This window comes from Centruroides vittatus, unplaced genomic scaffold, assembly GCF_030686945.1.
Source record: "Centruroides vittatus isolate TY-2023 unplaced genomic scaffold, ASM3068694v2 contig_937, whole genome shotgun sequence".
NCBI classification, from domain to species: domain Eukaryota; kingdom Metazoa; phylum Arthropoda; class Arachnida; order Scorpiones; family Buthidae; genus Centruroides; species Centruroides vittatus.
The window spans coordinates 56,685-69,687 of NW_027122622.1; the positions used below are offsets into that span (position 1 = coordinate 56,685).

The window sequence follows — 13,003 nt, forward strand, 5'->3', positions numbered from 1 at the left end:
CTGTGAGGAGGAATGGGCGAGTGCCCTTTTGAGTAATGCCTTAAAGGCTGCCATCTTGTACTGCGGAAGATTGCAGGAGAATGCGGGTATATATAGAGGTTCGGTAGATGGTTTGTGATAGATTTGCGTATTAATGGAAGATCCCTCTATGGTGATGTAAATATCCAAGAAGTGTGTTTGGGTATGGTGGGTTTGGTAACTTAAGATAATTTATCTGGAAGAATGTACTCAGTGTTTATTAGAAGCTTTCCATCTTTTTAAAAAACTACAGAAAAATTATTAAAGCTAAATTATTTTCACTTTACTTATATGAATATATTTTAATACCTGAATGACGACGACACTTTGAATTACTAAAGATTTCTGTCACAACCAACAATAGTAATAAACTATAATGATAGTTACTTTTTATTAAGGTGTTATTTTCTCTATGCCTCAATTATTTATTTTTTTGCATATTGGTCTCATATCATTTTTTGAATTTTTTAGTGTCATATGTGTTTGAGAACACTTTTTCAGCTTTAGAAGTTGCCTCTTTATAATTCAGAGTATTGAATAATTGTAATCATTTACTTTTTGTTAAATATCATGCTTACTCCTATCATTTTTTTTCCTGTTTCAAAGAACCGCAGATATACTAAAAATATTTTTATTGAAAGTTGTAATGGAGAAAGCATCAAATAATCCTTCTAAAAACATGATTGCATTTCATTCAGATTTGAGATAGAACTTTTCAAGTTGTAAAAAAGAAATTGGTAGAAAAGAAACTAAATTAAAATGTAAAGAATGTATTTGCATAAATAAATTCTTATAATGGATGGAAAATTAATCACCAATATTTTTTTCAAACTTCATAAAAATTATACTTTCAGTTTAGAGGCAAATAAAATGTACATGTATTTTTATTTGAATATTATCAACAAAGTGTTTATGCTAAGAATTCAATCGTTATTCCTTAGATAAATTTATCCATGGAAAAAATAAAGTATCAATACAATTTAGTAGTTTTTAGTTTAATTTATAGGGTTTTGCATACATTTTCACCAAAGCAATTAAAAAATATTCTTTTATTTTCTTTCAAAATCATGTACAGTGATTAAACACTAAATAAGTATAAAAAGTAATATTTTAAAACTTAATTATGTATATGTACTCATGCCTGTAAAGTTTATTTGAATCTCTTATACAACAGAAGTTTAACAGCTTAGTAAAATGTTTAGTATGCAGGTTGTGTGTATGTTAATTTCTTCCTGATTTTGTAATCAATTGTATTATATATGTATACATTATTTTAAATTAATTGGATTTAACACTGAAAATTATTCTTCTCGACTCATTCGACATTATTCAAGTTTAGTAACTGAAATCAAAATTGCATTATCAAAAGTTTTGAAAAAAACTATAACTTATTCTTCACATCAAATACTTATTTCATGCAAAGAAAAAGTTATAAACTTTTGATAATACAACATTCAAGAATGATTTTTTTTCTATTTTATAGATGTTTTCAAGTATTTCATTACATGCTATTTTTTTCCACAACAAAAAAAATTTAAGTTGTTGTATAATCCAAATATGATGATCTAGACTAAAATCATTTCTATGTCCAACTAAAACTATTGTTTAAAATCAAAGACTTATCACTTTAATTTCTAGCAAAATTGTTTTACTTTAACTAATATTTTCTGGCCTAGTTAATAGGCCATCTCCTGGTTACAATTCTAAATTATAAGATTTAACACTTTTTAATATCTAAATTAAAAGGTGTTAATTCAAATTATGATTACGTACAAATTTTTAGATAAAATTGTAAAATAGTTTAAAATTGTTATTCTATTTTACTGATATCAATTGGAAAGAAAGCGTTAAATTTTTCATTATGCTAAAGAAAACTGTGTTGTTTTAAATTCGTTGTCGATAGCATAAATGCATTGATTTTTCAGACCGCCGCCACTTTGGACGTCGTCCCGTTCGGACGATTCTTATTCTTCCTCCGGAGGATTTCGGCCGTGTCGGAGCGTCCTCTTCGTTCTCCCGTTTCACGGTACGATCGTACAATTGCTGCTTATCCATACTTTTCGGCATTCTTATCACCGCGTCGTCTGTCTCGTCTAACATACGGGTAAGCACTTCGACAATTTATTTGTGTAGATGTTATAAAGACAGGAAATTAATTAGTAATACAAAAGTATTTTAATTTAAAAAGATTAATAGTTTATTCATATGAATTTTTATATCAGATTTGTTCAACAATATTTACTATTTGTTTTGTAGTCATTCCTTCTTGTTAATTTACTGATGAAATTTGGAGAATCAGTTACATTTAAATTGTTTTACTGATAATGACTCATACCTAATGTTACCATGAAAATATGTAAGATCCTATCAATCAATATTCTTTGTTATTGTTACTTTTTGTTAGAGCAATGCCCGGCTCGTCTGCTAGTTAATATTTTAATCGATTTCACTTTTCGGGTAACCCAACGACGATAAATCCAAAACATATGAATTCAATTCATTCCAAATTCGAAATATTCCAAACAAGTTTTTTTTACATTTTAGAATTTAAAAGTAATCATTTAATTCAAATAAGTTAATTCCCCATTATAATGAAAAATTTTCTGATTTTTTTATAGGTAATTTAATTTTTTATTTTTTAGGTTACTTAAATAAAATATTGTTTTAAATACTGAAGATTTATTCAGTTAAAATTCAATAATGATTTTAATCATTTTTTTTTTTGTATTACATATCCAATTAAATAGAACAGTGAAAACAAAATTTCTCATAAATTTGACCCTAATCTTTGCTCACGTGACATATGCAACCATATTGTGTGGGTAACATTATTCTGGAAAGGAGACTTGGATAGTTATAGAGAAAAATCAAAGTTCAAGGCAATTATAGGTGGAAGGGACAACACTTGCTAGGGAACTACTCGGAATTTTTTTCTTAATCGGTGCAACTTTAAAATTAAATACATATTTGAAATCAGAACACAATCTGTAAAATCGGTATGTCTGGTAACTTTAGCTATTTTAGAAGTAATTGAAGCATTGAGGAAAGCCTAACATAACAGCTATACTTATTTGTACAGTAAGACCCCGCTTAACGCCGATTCGATGTAATGCGGTCTGCTCGAAGCCAAAAAAAGCTCAAAATTTACGCCGATTTTAATTTTTGTGACATTTCGTTGATTCGTACATAATACGATAATTTACGAATACGAACCAATCGGCAAAAAGTGGCAAAAAGGTGTAGAACTGGAAAATAGGGATTCTGAAAATGAAGAACCCAAAGAATTTCGCTACAGATTTCGTTGGTAACGATAACTGAAATCGTTGATCAAACTGTAGCAAACGATCCAGATTTTGAAAGGAGTGCAAAAGAAAAACGAGACGTTTTGGATGCGAATTTCAGAAGAGCCAGGACCTTTGTCACAAAAAATAAACTTTACATTTCTGTGTGCACATGTTAATGTGTTATTTAACATATATTATTATGAAAATTAATATAAAAATAACCTAAAATTAAACTGAATCTGTTTATTTTTGGTCGCGTGTAGGGATTGCAATTGCTGGATCCCTCATCCAGCAATCCAGCTGGATCCAGCGCATTCTTCGGCCTGCTGGATCCAGCGCTGCGGATCCGCAAATACTCAATTAACTTTCTAAATAATTGCGAAAAAGTCTTCGTCGTTGCGTTGCCGCTTTGCTAACTACTAGACTGCTACTAATTACTTACTCACTACTTTACTAACACTAATAATTAATTACTTATAAATAAACTGTACTTTAATCAATCCAGCAAAATTTAATAAAATGATAACGTATTCAATCGCTTTTAACGATCTTCCTCGGTTACAAAAAAATACAACATTAACTATAGAACATAAAATGTGTTTGGAATAAATATGAAAAGAATAGTGCTTAATTACATCCCTTTTTTTTTAAACAAGATACATAGATGACTGCCAGGTCTGATAATTTTCGTATTGTATACCGACGTAATCCCATTGTTTTCAAACTATTAAGAAACGATAAAAAGAAAGAAGATCGGAATTCAACAACGGGTATATATTCGGTGCCTTTACACAACCAACGTTTCAATTCCAAGCTTGTTTATGTAGGTGCAACGATGCGCAGTTTAAAACAAAGGCTCAGAGCACAAATATACAATCAGTAAGAACCTTGACAACACTGCACTGGCATCATACGCAAGACAGAAGGATGTTAACGTCCAATGGATCAAGCGGCAATTATAAAAACGACGACGAATAGGCAAACGGTCAAACATCTAGAGAGATTGGAAATCTGCAAGGCGCACATGACAACTGGTTGTATAAATCATAGAGATGCGGTCTCATTGTCTACCATGTGGAGATCCTTTTACATTAATTAATGTTATTAACGGACAATGCTGGTTTCATTGGATCTTATGTACAGGGTGTTTTTTTTAAACTGACGGTACTCAGAGACATCTGTAGAGCAATCTAACAGCCGGACTGTTGCCAAATTTGGGAGAGAGTGACTAAGGACGACATGGGAAAGAGATTCCACGAAGAAAAAAGTAGTACCCAAATTTTCCGGTAGGGGTGGATTTGGTGCTGTTGTAGCAAAACAGCTAAAAATCTGCATAAAATCCAGCTGCAATTAACAAACACACGAATGAATAATCAGACAGCGGTTTCAGTGTAATAACAAAAGTTTAATTAATCAGCAAATAACCTTCTCCCTTCTTCAATGTGATCACCATCCTGCTGGACAACTCATTGCATCCTGAACACCGTGTTCTCTATGGCCGAACGTAACATGTCCGCAGGAATGTTCATCACAGTTCGAGAAATGTTGTCCTTCAAAGTCTTAGAGTTTGGGACGCTACCGAGATAGACCTTGGACTTTAAGTAACCCCACAGGAAAAAGTAACAGGGAGCGAGGCGGTCATGCAAGTGGAAAAAAGCGACTGATGACCCTTTCTTCAGTGAAGTGCTGGTAGCTTTTTCGCTACAACAGTGCCAAATCCTCCTCTACCGGCGAATTTAGGTACTACTTTTTTCTTCATGGAATCTCTTTTCCATGTCATCCTTAGTCACTCTCCCAAATTTGGCGACAGTCCGGCTGTTAGATTGCTCTACAGATGTTTCTGAGTACCGTCAGTTTAAAAAAAAACACCCTGTATATATTTTTTCCGCTATTTATTTTGTTTATTTATCTATATTTTGTCCGTTTGGGCGTTTTCCGTTAATTTTCATATTTATTCCGAACACATTTTATGTTCTATATTTAATGTTCTATTTTTTTTGTAACCGAGGAAGATCGTTAGAAACGATTGAAAACATTATTATTTTATTAAATTTTTCTGGATTGATAAAGGTGTAGTTTATTTAACTTATTCTACTTTCAGTACATAGTTTTATATACCTATATAAATAACTACATGTAAATAACTAATATGTAGAGCCTATATATGGCTAAGTGGCTATCAGTCTTACCAGTTTTCACTGATTATCCGTCCTTACATTATTATAATATATTAATATAAATTAATCAAATAATAGCAAAGGTAATTCTACTAACTTAAAGATTACATTATAATTATAATCTAACTAAACATTTAAAGTTAATTATCTCTATTTCAAATGTTAAACCGAACCAAAGTTAAGTTTACTACCTAAATGTGTAAAAAGTTTTACTGATTTATAGTGACCAGTCCAAATAATAAAAGCTTTTAAAGTATTTTTTTTAAATGTTTTATTTCATTAAAAAAAAACATAAATTGCAGGATAGATAGATAGATAACACTTTATTGCACCAAAAATACATCCGGTGGCTGGATCCAGCTGGAATGATTTCAATCCAGCAAAAATCCAGCTGGATTCAAAACACTGCTGGATTGCAATCCCTAGTCGCGTGTTCACCTATCCCTATTTACTCTATGTTAAAATAACCTCGCTTAGTGCTTTGTCGTCTAGGAACGCATCCCCACGTTAAGCGTGGTCTTACTGTAAATAAAATGACCAAAATTTATTTAGTGTATATGAAATATATGCAATTTGTAAATGTTTGTTATAATTTGTTTAGAAAATATACTACATAATTTCTGTATAATTCCTTATATGCAGTATTTTTCAACATTAAATAGTAATATATTTAACATTCTTACATCCCATAAGGGCAGATAGAACCAAATGTCAAGTGGGTATGGTATGGACATCATTATTGTTGCTATCCAGTTGTATCCCTGATAAAACAATGAACTAATATGAGGAATGTCAATGTTGAAAAACTGGTATTATACTATACTAAAATGCTATAGGGATTTGGTCATTTAGCCTCTATATTCACGATTTCATTTGCATGAATTTCCATTGAAGTAATATTTGAATTTTAATATTAGATAATGTTAGCAGAAAACAAATTACTACAAAAAACGTAGTTAAATAAATAAAATACAAAATCAAATAATAAGCACAAATAATTAAATTTTAATATCATTAGATTCCAAATATATAAATTAACAAGTTTACAATTCAAATATATCAGAATTGTCAAATACCTAGGATTTACAATAGTAAAATAAGAATTCAAGCTTTGATTAAAAATAACTATTAAATGTTGCATAGAATTCTTAAAACTGCAGAATTTCCCTCAGAATTCACTGAACTTAGGATATTCAAAGCAATGTGCTCGTGTTCTGTGGAGGGTTTTGTTAATGCTCTGGTAATTTTAACATCCTTTCTTCTTTTCTTACTGGAAGTAAATCCTCATTGTTTTTCTTTTTCTTTAAAATTCTTTTTGTTAATATTTTCTCTAATTGCCTGTAATGTGGGCTGTACAGATTTCAACAGTCTCTCTAAGCCTTCAAATTCTTCCACAAATTGTAAATTATCAATTATTTTTTTAATATTGTTGAGTTGACATAGCACATTTTTCCTTTTCTACTCCACTTTCCTATTTAATGTACAGTATTTGGTTCTTCTTCATTTATATTTTTGCTTAGGCGATCTAATAACACTTCTCTTTTCCTTTTGTTGTTATTCTTCTATATAAAAAGTTCTCCCTGCTGTATATCAAACTGGTTCAGCTCTCAGTTGTCAAACAAGATGAATGTGTTTGCACATATTGAATTTGACAGCTGAATGCATGTGCATGCATACTTATGAATGCAAGATTTACACTCATAACATACTATCTGACATTCACAATTTTCTTTTACCATAGCAACTGTATAGATATCTGATCCATTTGATGAAGGAATTTTCCATATGTTATCTTTTATAGCAAGATCTTTGCATAAACTTGAGCTAGTTTTGTGCCTTTTTTCTTAAATCAGAAAGCTTGCTTGTTACTTTTCCTTTATGCATGAGAATGATTCTATCATACATCTTATCTGTTACAAATGTCATTAAAACATGAATGGCTTTATCTCGGTGCTTTACTCTCTTTCCTTGCAAATATATATGTTTAATGCACTTATGCATATTCTCTATGTGCATTTTTGTATTTAGCCCTTTGCCTGCCGATTGTACTGCCCCCTTGTTAACGTTTATTTTGAAAAACGACCGAGGGCAATATAAGCCAGTCAAGGTCAGTCAGGCAATATTTATTTAAAAATTCACCAAAAATCAAAATTATCATTATATTCATACATACATTTACTAATATCTTTAGTTTTAAATACCATATTATTCAACTAATATATTGAACTAATATACTTAATGAAATGAATAATTACAAAAATATATAATTTTGTTTGATAACATATGATTACCAGTAACAATAGATGTAACATTTGCAGATATTTTAGATTTAAAAAAAAAATTAAAAATTAAAAAAATATATAAAATATCAGAACTGAAGGTCATAACTTGAATATTTATAATGTATTAACATATTATAGCTAAATAAACTTACTACAGCATGATTGAACTTATTATAGTAATATTATTGCAGGAATATGCTAAAAATGAAATAAAAAATTACCAGAAAAAATTAATTAGGCGACAATGTAGTCTATAGCAATAAGCCCAATATTTTGCAGTTTACATGTAGTTTTCTTTGAAATATTGTCCATTCAGGATCATCAACCAACTTTATTACTGCTGCTGCCGAAATTAATTTAAAAATGTCTTCATCTGTTTCTTGCATCACTGATCGTATGATTTTATACACTTCAGTCTTTTTCTCTTTAGACTATTTTACAGAGGTTCTTGCACCATGCACAGTCAACATGCCACGAACAATATATTCTTTGAGCAGGTTCCCCTCATAATATGCACCCAAGCATTAAAAAATGAATCGGCCATATCTGACAAATATGTTTGGTGACAAGGAGCTTACTCGTTCTTTGATCTTAGAAAGAAAGATCTGTAATATCTCTGTCAGTTCTGTTACTAAACAGAAAAGCACAAGGGAAACCTTGTTGCATATCATCAATTATTATTGGTGATATTAACTCAAAATCATAAGCATTAAGTCCATGGGTGCCATCAATACACACAGCACGATTTCCATATTTTTCTAACATAAAAGCCTGACCATCATTCATAATAGCTAAAGCAAAGTCATATTATGCTAAATGAAGTTATTCTTCACATTTCATACCTTGCGGTCTATAAAGCAACACACAATCATCACTGCCATCTCTCATTTCATTCACCCAGGTGTCTACACTTATTGAATCATTTAGATGTCTTACAGAATTTGCTGACAATTGGAAACTATTCTCAATATTATGTAGATCCTTTCTGGTTGCTAAATGAAATTTTTGTAGCTCTTCAGGAGTTGATAAACTGTCTGACTTCCTCTATTATGGCAATGAAAGGTTTCCTTGAAGAAATTTTTGTCCTCCGATGACAAAACTGTGTGACACAGTTCATTTTGATGGCCTACGTGTTGCGGAATGAATGTAACAACAAACTTCTCATCATCAATTATCTTCACTCTAATTTGGGATTGACAGAATCCAACAATCTTTTTGCTTCTTTTTTTTCTAAATGACAAATACCTTTCTCCTTGCTTTTTAAATGACAGTTGTACTATATAGAACCATTAGGCTTAATGTTCCTTTCTGAACCACTTATTATAATGTACTGTACTTAACAGTATTTTCCACTTCATATTTCTGTTTCCATTCCTTAAAATCACTAAATGAATTATATATCTGAATATTATTACTAACAAAAATGTCATGTACGTACAGTACCTTGCCGAAATGTGACAAATTTGAATCACATATACACATCACAGTTACCTTTACTTTTATTATGCATCCTTTTTGAAGGATCAAGAGAGACAACCATAACAGGGTTTTCTTGTAGATCAGTGTGGTCATCAATAATGAAAATTTGTTTTCCACATTCTAAAAACAATGCCATATAATTTCATTATACTTGCATGCAAGTTATCAATTAATTATTTTTCAGATTAAATGCACTTAGCGAAAGTTCCATTATTTTCAGAAAATGCTTTCCATAACTTTATTTGTCTCCAATTAAGAATGTCTGTGCTTTCACACAAGCCTATGTCAACTGCACTGAATGATGTCAGGAGTTCTTTAAAATAATTTTTGATACTGGTTTCTGTTCCTAATGAATATATGAAGCATTTACTAGTTTTAAAACAAAATTATACTCAGTAAATAAATAATTACTTTCATTCACAACATTTTTAACAAGCAATAGTAACTAATTATAAAGGTACCAAGAGAATGTGTTGTGAGTACAAACATGCCATTGATTGCATTATAAAATATAGGTAATAAAAAATATATATACATAATGGCTTTTCTGAAAGTTTCGACATGTGGGTTATATTATATAATGCTAATTATTATAAAATGTTTTGACGACCAAGTAGCCTACAAAGAAAGATTGGTTGTCAAAAAAGTTTGTAACCTGGAACACAAAGTGAATAAATGGTGGTTTCCTTGAAATTTATTTTTACGTAACTGTGTCTGAGAATCTGCTATTAAATTATTTAATTAATTTAATTACTTAAAGCAATAATTCAATCCAATACCCCCAGGAAAAAGTGGCAAGCAAAAGGTCACTGAGAAGGGGAAGATCAACCAGACAAAATCCATTCACATCCTATTTCTCAAGATTTCTTGATAGATAAAACAGATTAAATATCAACAATTATTACTAAGGTCACACTACAAATCTTGATCCTGGTCACCTCCAGCAATTAATTTAGTATGTTTGACAGTTATCAATTTTATGAAGTAGAATGAGTAACATTACCAGATAGAAAGAGGTAATAAATTTAAAAATTGTTTGATTTCAGACATTTAACATAAACAAATTCTAGACACAGATCGAACTTGGAACGGGTTACATCATACATGGCATTAGTCAGCTCCTCCCAAAACAGGTATAAAAAGGGGGTGGACACAGTCCTCGGGGCAGACATCAACGAGGAACATCACCATATTCCTAGGCCTGTATAATCGATGACACATATCTCCTGCCCTATCCACCAAGCTCTCAGACGACCTACCAATTCTCAAGTGAATGTCTTCAGGACAATGCATAATCCAGGATCCATGAACAGCGAGTAATCATCACGAGGTATTCCACGCATTCTTTTAGTCAGCAGTGCACAGAGCAGTTGCTACCAGAAGAGACATTTTTGCTGCCAATGATTGAAAACACTTTTGCTGGAGAGAAAGCTATCTCAAAATAGCCAACATAAACAATGATTCTGTTACTGCTATATTTACATGCATTTGTTCAATTTTATTAGAAGAATAGCCATTAAGTTCCATGTTGTTTATAAGAAAACGTGGAAATGATGGTTTATTTATGTCATTGGCGATGACTCATTCCCAACAACGAAGAAAGCGTGCAAAAATCGTTGGTTACGTTCACGATATCGTACCACGGTATTCGAACGATATCTTTAAGCCATTTTCGCATGTCACGATCAACAGTCAAGGTTAGTGGAAGTACTTTGTGATATAGCTTGTTACGCTACACTAATTTTATCAAAATATTCAGATTAGAGATAAAAGATACCTTTGAAATTATCATTTTAAGCCGCATTCAATATTATTATTATTATTATTTCATTGGAATTCTTAAATTTCTTTAACCGATTTCAAGATAAAAATATTAACAGTAAATTATGACTATTTTTTATTTAAGTGTTTTCTATAATGTCATTTCGTAAAGGAGAAACTGCGTGTTCTGATCCTCTATATTTTACCACATCTTATACAAACTACGCAGTTAAGTATGAATATATAGTACATGATTTTTTTCTTTTAAGATTTTGATGAAAATTCTTCCAGGGAAAATGTCTGAGAAAACCGTATACACCAAAAGAAAATATAATGCTCATGTCTGTGGTTTTTAGGAAACCAAGAGTTTCCATGGTGTATCAGATCAATTTGGAATGTCCAAAAGTCACGCAAACATCGAGTTAACCAAGTTTTGTTATCAACTACTAGAACTTGCTCTGCATATCATAAAATGGCCAAAGGGTGAAACAGTCCAAAAAGCAATTAAGGATTGTGCTGATTTAATAGCTAATAGTTTGCCCAATACACTGTATTGATAGAACACATATTCTATTTTCTGTAAGAAAACATGAGAAGAATGCTCACATTAATAGAAAACAAGTGGAGAGTGTGATTTTTGCAATCCATTTGCGATGCAGATTTAAAATTTGACACATTTGCAGGATGACCAGGATCAGTAAGCGGTGCTAGAGTATACCGTAACTCTCCAATTGCACAAGCCATTGCTAATGATCCAAACCTTTTATCATGTGATTCACACATTTTAGGTGACTGTGCTTATCCACTTAGAAGACACCTTCTTACACCTTTTAGAGACAATGTTATCTTGGAAGAAAAGAAATAATTATGACTAAAGTTTTAAGCTCAACTCAAGTTGTTATTGAGCAGGCATTTGGTCATCTCTTTGGCTGTATGAGGAGACTAAACTAGGCCTATATAAATATTTTAAGAAGGGAGCTTGTGCCGGTTGTGATTAACACATGCTGAAGTATACACAATTTGCGTATTATGTATAATGGTAGTCATTATCAATTTCTGGTAGAGGACCATGATGAAATGTGTTCAGATATTCCTGAGGCCTCATTGCAACCCTGTGAAACTCGATTCACAAAACGAGCAAGGATAGCTAAAGAGGTATACCTGCATTATCAACTTTCATTGTTAAACAGAAATCAGTTTTTTTTTTATAAATTTATATATTTATTGAAATTAAATTTACAAAAAAATTCTTTATTGTTATTTTCTTTTTACAAACTCTTATTACTTCTGTCAAATTTCCCAATGCTTGTACTCTTCTCTAGCATCTTCATTTCAGCCCACATCTTTTGATCTTTTTCATTTCAACAAACCAAGCTGGTGCCCATGCAGATGTATCTTGCTTTTTTTTTTTCAGTGGTCTTGAAATGTTTCCTGATGAGTCAAGGAGAAAGAGGTTATAATTTTCAGATGGTACATTAGAGCAAGATGAAGACGGGATGAAGAAAGTACAGAAAGAAACTGAAGGGGTAGAGGTAGGTGAGGATGCAGAGGACTGAAAGTACAGGAGAGGGTACAGAATGACTGGAAGATTCAACAGAATACAAGTATGGGGAAGGAGCTGAAGAGAGGTTTGATTGTAAATATCAATAGTTATCAGGAGGTTACATTGTTACATTTTTTCCCAAAGGCCATTGTAAAGGTCTCAAAATAAAGCCAACAAATACTGCTTTCACCAGATTTTCTCTCTTTGTCTACATTTTTTCTATAAGTCCCATTACATTTCTCCACCTATGTGCACAATCTTCACCAGTAAAATGTCCTTTTTCACACATTATGGGACAAAATATCAGGCATTATCTCTTTTATTACAGGCTGACAAAATTCTTTTTCCAACTCAATGTGCTGAGAAATTAGTAATTTTGTTCCATTATCTGACCACACTTTGTCTGTAAATTATAAACCACATGTTTTACAAGTTACTATCATTAATTAATAGCAATGA

The 13,003-nt window shown here is 31.4% G+C and overlaps 1 long non-coding RNA gene across 1 annotated transcript; it reads left to right on the forward strand.

Annotated features, from left to right (window-relative positions):
• Positions 1–1,944: 1,944 nt before the first annotated feature.
• On the forward strand, positions 1,945–12,738 carry LOC136984896 (uncharacterized). Its single transcript, XR_010882255.1, has 2 exons — positions 1,945–2,122; positions 12,416–12,738. It is a non-coding gene; the product is annotated as an uncharacterized lncRNA (long non-coding RNA).
• Positions 12,739–13,003: the final 265 nt, after the last annotated feature.